The sequence below is a fragment of the Colobus angolensis genome, unplaced genomic scaffold, assembly GCF_000951035.1.
Source record: "Colobus angolensis palliatus isolate OR3802 unplaced genomic scaffold, Cang.pa_1.0 Scaffold58, whole genome shotgun sequence".
Taxonomy (NCBI): Eukaryota; Metazoa; Chordata; class Mammalia; order Primates; family Cercopithecidae; genus Colobus; species Colobus angolensis.
Window position 1 is genome coordinate 2,860,642 of NW_012119376.1, and position 7,126 is coordinate 2,867,767.

Below are 7,126 nucleotides of genomic sequence, written 5' to 3' on the forward strand. Positions count from 1 at the left end.
GGCAGCGGGGGCAGCGGGGGCAGCGGTGCAAGCGCGGCCATCTCTACTCAGAACTCACCACTTCCTACTCGCGCGCCACCGACACTTCCGCTTCCGCCTAGGCGGTAGCGCGCACGACCGTTCAGAGCAAATCCTGCCCGCTCTTCCGTTGCTCAGCGACGTCAAGACTACTACGGATCCCCAGCTGGGACAATTTCAGTGTGTTTGGCTGTCGGCGGTTAGAGCCCACAAAACACTGAGCATTTTGGCGCCTATGCCGCGCATGGCGCTAACGCTCTCTGCTGGTAGGAGGGAGGGTTTTTGTTTTGTTTCGCTTTTTTGTTTGGTTTTTCGTTTGTGGCAAAAGGAAGGATAGAAAAGGAAAAACAAGAAAATAATGTATGTTGACTGGGAGAAAGTGTAAAGGCAAGAATAGCCTTTGGTGTCATTCAAGAATTACCACTTCCAATTAATATTCCATGTTAATATTCCATGTAATAGTGTCCCTTAGAAGCCTTTTTGATTTTAGAAGCTTTAATTTCAGTACTTGCATGAGAGAGAAATAATATGTTTAAATTGTAAATTAAATTTTTCTGTGTTGACATACTGGATAAAATAATCAGATTTCGCCCCAACTTAAACACTGAACACATGAAGCGTAAAGAAGATTGAACTTTTGTTCTCAGCTGTCTAGTATGTATTTTAGTGAATTAATAACCAGTAGATCACCTTTTTTTTTGCCTGGAAAGTGATTAACAATTTGCAAAATATTTTCATATTTATTATCTTTTCTTAATGTAAGATAGGGTGTTTGGGACTTTTTCAACGCTGGTAACTCTTAACCATTTTACAGTAGGCATCAATTTTTCCTTCTACCCTCAATGACTTCAATTCTCTTCCACTCCTCTCCATCCCATACTTACATACTTCAAGACTGTACACTTATTTACTTCCTCAAATAACCTTCTTCTTTATTTTATTTCAGTCCTCAGTTTTGAGGATTCATCTTAAAACTAGTTTGCACCGAAATCACACTATCCCCAAGAGCCAGAATCTCCAGCTCGGAAATTCCCCTCTGCCTACTATTTTCTGATCACTCTCTCACGCCCAGAAGAAACCACTCCATGTCCTTATATTATCCCACTCCACATACGTTGTCTAGACCTGTTTGCAAAGTCCATCATCTTATTCTGGGTCAGGCTTTTTTACTCAGTTCTGTCTTCAGGACTAAAGTTTGCCAGTCTCTTTCTCATTTGCATACATTCATGCGTACTCTTATTTGCACACCCTCATGAGCAGGGCTGAGGGAAAAATGAGAAAGTGAAGTGGTTGGAATTGGATTTTACTCTCTAATCTGCCAATATATTCTCTTTTCTTTTCTTTTCCTTTCCTTTCTTTTCTCTTTCCTTCCTTTCTTTTTTTATTTCTTATTTTATTATTTTTTTAGACAGGTTCTTACTCTGTCACCTAAGCTGGAGTGCAGCACACTATCAGAGCTCGCTGCAGCCTTGAACTCCTGGGCTCTTGCCTCAGCCTCCTGAGTGGCTGGGACCACAGGCATATACCACCATGGCTAATTATTATTTTGTTTCCTAGGCAGGTCTTGAACTCCTAGGCTCAAGTGATACTCCTGCCTCGGCCTCCCAAAGTGCTGAGATTACAGACAAGAGCCTCATACTCTCTTCTTTCTAAATATGCTACCCCTTTTATGAGATGATAATTGATTTGATGGAGAACAGTACAGACACAGTGTTAGTGTAACACACATTGAAATTAGGCTATGAAACAAAGTAAATATTAATGACCATGAGGTTGCTTTTTCTTGTTTTACTACAATATTTTACTGGAAAGACCTAAATTCTTCTTCTCCTTTCATCTCAGACCAGTTTCTGAAGGATCTGACATCACCCTCCAGGACTGGGCTAGAACCTTGGCAAGTAAGGGGAGGGCAGAGCTGTAGAACAAAATAGGGGGTGAGGGCAACCATAGGAAGAAGAAAAGGGAGAGGAACCAGAGCTGACAGGTGTTTTGATGGGAAAAAACTTTTTGTACCATTCCCTAGACTCTATGTGTGATCATCTGGCAATAAAAATATTCTGTGTCAGTTTGGTCAGAACCATCTTGGTGGCAAATGACAGGGCATCAGTCAATGTAATCAGGATAATATATCTATAGTTGTATCTTTGTAATATACTATATGTGGTAGAAATTTGGCTTCCAGTATCATGAGACTTACATCCTATTATTTTAGCATCCCCCTAAGTAGAAATAATTTTTCCTTAAAAGTTCCAGCAGAAGAATGATAGGGAAGACCCTGAAAACTTGGTCAGGACCATTTGCCACCCCATCCGCCTATGGCTGGGACATGCAGACATTATAAACATTACATTTTATGTTTTAAACATGGATATTTAGTTGTTCGGCACTATTGAATTACATTAGCACATTTAAAACAATAAGCTAACTATATGCGAGCAAACATATTTCCAGTCTCTTGATTATTCCCATTCCATATGCCTATCTTCATGCCTGGTCTACATGATTTTGATTATTGTACCTTTAAAGAAGTCTTCAGAGTATGTAGTGTAAGTCCTCTGTCTGTTTTTGTTTTTGTTTTTGTTATTTTTTCCTTAGCTTCTTCAAAATTCTGTTGGCTATTCTAGGTCTCCTGTATTTCCATATAAATTTTAGAAACATCTTGTCAATTTTTATATAAGTTTCCTAGGATTTTGACTGGAATTATATTGAATTTACAGATCAGTTTATAATGACTAAAGTTACAAATAAGTAAGACTTCCAAGCCATGGATGTGACATGGTTTATTTTTCCACTTAAAATGGTGCAGTGGCTCACACCTGTAATTCCAACACTTTGGGAAGCCGAGGTAGGTGGATCACCTGAGGTCAGGAGTTTGTGATCAGCCTGGCCAACATGGTGAAACCCCGTCTCTATTAAAAACACAAAATTAGCAGGGTGTGGTGGCACATGCCTGTAATCCCAGCTACTTGGGAGGCTGAGGCAGGAGAATCGCTTGAACCCGGGAGGCAGAGGCGACAGTGAGCCAAGATTGTGCCACTGCACTCCAGCCTGGGCGACAGAACGAGACTCCATCTCAAAAAATAAAAAAATAAAAATTAAATAAAAATTAAAATAAAAAATCTTTAATTATTTTCATCACTGTTTTGTAGTTTTCATTGTGCAGGTCTAGCACATATTTTGAAAAATTTATCCCTATGCACTTCATATTTTTTTATTCCATTGTAAATGATTTTTTTTACATTTAAATTTTATTTTTTATTACTCTATAGAAAAATTATTCTTCATAAGTTTATTGATTTATTTATTTAAGAGGCAGAGTCTTGCTCCACCACCTAGGCTAGCGGGCTGTAGCACAATCATAGCTCACTGCCACCCCAATCTCTTGGGCTCAGATCATCCTCTCACCTCAGCCTCTGGAGTAGCTGGGACTATAGGCAGGCACCACCATGCCTAGCTAATTTCCTTATTTTTTGCAGAGGGGGGGTCTTGCTGTATTGTCCAGGCTAATCTCAAACTCCTAGACTCAAGTGATCCTCCTGGCTCCACCTCCAAAAGTTCTGGGATTACAGGCATGAACCACAGTGCTTGGCCTACAAATTTAATTTTCTGGAACATTCTTTAGAATTTTCTATGTGCGTGATCACGTCTGTGAATAAAGATATTTATTATTTTGCAATGTATATATTGTTTGTGTTATTGTACTTATTGAATAAATATATATTTAGTATGTATATGTTTATTTTGTTTTTGTCTTATTGAATTTTAGTTCAACGTTAAACACACGTGGGAAAAGTAGAGAGCCTTGCCTGTTTTGAGACTACAGGGGAAATTGTTAATTCCTGTAGGTTTCTTTAGATGCTATTTATCAAGCTTAGGTAGATCTCGTTTAAAGTGAGAGGTTTAGGGTTTTTGGTTTGTTTCATTATAAATGGGTGTTTATAATATAACTTTTCATTTCAGGGATAAATCCCACCTAACATGATGTATTATTTTTATATATATTGCTGGATTCTATTTGTAAATATATTTTTGCTAAGAATTTTTAATATCAACATTATGCTGGCCTCCTTACATGAAATGGCAAATGTTCTCTTCTAATTCCTAAAAAAGATTTTGGAATATTATTTCTTCCTTAAAACTTTAATGGAATTCACCGCTGAATTCATCAGGGCCTGACATTTCTTTATGGGAAGGTTTTGGATTTAAAATTTTAAAAATCCGTATATGGATAGTTATATTTTTTGTTTATGTCTGTCAATTTTTAGTAGTTTGGAATTTAGAAATTTTTCATCTAAGTATCAAAAACTTACTGACTTAATATTGTTCTGGATGTTTCCTTATAATTGTTTCAAGGTTTTACTATAATGTCCCTTTTCTGATTTATCTTATGATTTTCATTTTCTCCGTTATTATCTCATATTATCAAACCAGAAATTTATAAGTTTTATTAATCTTTTCAAGGAACCAGATTTTGGTTTAATTGATTTTCTCTATTGTGTTTGGGTTTTATATCACTATGTTTTATATTTGCATTTTTCTTTGCATCCTTCTATTTAATTTGTATTTAAAGTATCTTTTAAAAACTTCAGGCTGGGCATGGTGGCTCATGCCTGTAATCTCAGCACTTTGGGAGGCCGAGGCGGGTGAATCGCGTGGTCAGGAGTTCGAGACCAGCCTGGCCAACATGGTGCAAACCCATCTCTACTAAAAATACAAAAAATTAGCTGGGTGTAGTGACGGGTGCCTGTAATCCCAGCTATTCGGGAGGCTGAGGCAGGAGAATCGCTTGAACCCAGGAGGCAGAGGTTGCAGTGAGTCGTGATCGCGCCACTGCACTCCAGCCCTGATGATAGAGTGAGACTCCTTCTCAAAAAATAAATAAATAAATAAATAAATAACAAAAAACCCCAACAACTTCAGAAAATGAACAGTTAAAATTACTATATAATGTCTTTTCTAACATAATATTTAGAACTTCCAATAGTCCGCCAAACACTGTTTTAATTGCTTTCCACTTATTTTGATAAGTTGTAATTGCAATTTTGTTTAAAGTAGTTTTTAATTTCCCAGGTATTTTTTTTCTTTGATCCATGGGTTAATAAAAGTATGTTGTTAATTTTTCAAACATTTGGATGTATCCCTCATATCTTAATTTTATTAATTTCTAGTTTAATTCCATTGTGACCAGAGACTATAGTCTGTATGATTTCAATCCTTGAGACTTTCTTATGGACCTCTTTTGGTGAATGTTACAATGATCTCTTTTGGTGAATGTTACATACACACTTGAAAAGAATGTCTGTTCTGTTGTTGCTGGGTGGAGTATTCTGTAAATATCAATTAGTTCAAGTTATGTATTAATAATTTATAATCTTCTATATCCTTTCTGATTTTCTATTTACTTTGTCAGTTTAGATGCTATTACTGAGAGAGAAGTGTTGAAATCTTTAGCTATAATAGGATGTATTTATTTTTTCAATCTACCAGGTTTTGCTTCATGCATTCTGAATCTCTATTAACTGGTGGCATACATATTACAACTATTATGCTTCATGATGAAATTATACTTTAAACATTATGAATGTCTCCTTAATCTCTGTCATCATTCCTTGCTGTAAAATTGACATGAGTTTTCTCATATTAATATAGTCAATTGAGCTCTCTGATGCTTAGGGTTTGCATGATACATCTTTTCCTATTTATTTTCTATAAAATATTTAAGATTTTATAATATTAAATCTTTAAATATTTAAAAATGTTTAAAGTGGGGTTCTTGTTAATAGTTTGGTCTGGCTTTTAAAAAACACATTTAGACAATCTCTATGTTTTTGGAGTGCCAAGATCTCTTGTATTTATTGTTAACTATTGATATGTTTGGGTTTGGTTCCACTACCTTGTTATTGTTTCCATTTGTTTCACCTGTTTTTGTTCTCTTTTATCCTTTCCCGCCACCTTTTGTATTAATTGAATGTCTTATGATTCCAGTTAATTTTGTTCGTTTGCTTGTTAAACCAAAATTGTGTTGCTTTTTTAAACTGGTTGTTTTATATTTTATAATATACAACTTTAAGTTATCACAGCAAACTTCAAATGATAACATACTTTACATATATTACAAGAATATTATAATAGTATACTTCTACACTTGATTTGATTTGCCAAGGTTTATCAATTTTATTGTTATTTTCAAGAATGATCTGGGATTTATTTTATTTTGTTTGTTTTCTAAAATATTACTTTTTACCTATATCCTTATTAAATTATTTTTGTTTATCTCTGTTTAATAAGTTCTTAAGTTTGCTTTTTGAATTACATTTATTGTTTCCTTTTTCATAATAGATTTATTTTCAGCTGTCAATTTTCAGTGCAATACAAATTTGCTCATATCTCATAGGTTTTAATATGTAGCATCTCACTTCTTGTTCATATAAATAGTCGGAAAAACTTCAGTTTAAATTATCTTATTTGACCCAAGAGCTTTTTATGAAATGGTTTTAAATAGCATTTCAAATGGTTAGATATTGTTTAGTTTTGATGTTCTTATTAATTTTTACTATATTTACATTTTAGTCAGAAAAATTAGTTTTCATATTGGAATATGAATTTTTATATATTCAGGACTATATAGCTGTGCACTAACAATTCTGATATAATTACTAATAAAATGAAATCATAGTAGGTCGGTAGTGAATTTCCAAGACTGTCTAAACCACCTCTCTCATCTTATCTCTGTCTTTAAACATAACAATATGTAGTGTTTAGTTCAAAAAAGTAGAGGCAAGCAAGGTTTCTTTGGTGGCTTAGAGATGCCATCCTTCCACCTCGTCAGTTGAAGAGATCAAGAGCTCAGGGAGGCTGAGGAAGCTAGATTTTAACGGATGCTACAGTAAGGTGAAAGCTGGAAAATGAGAGAGCTCCAGAGATCTGCAAAGGGCCTTTCAGTGAGTCCTGATCAGTGCAACATCTTTAAATATCTTTCCAGGAAAAGAACTAATTGAAAGGATCAAAAGGAACAATACTCAAGATTCATACAAGACTGAGAATATTTGCTATTCCCAAAGTCAGAGTGGAAACATCTCTTAATAAAGAGATATATGTTGACCATGCC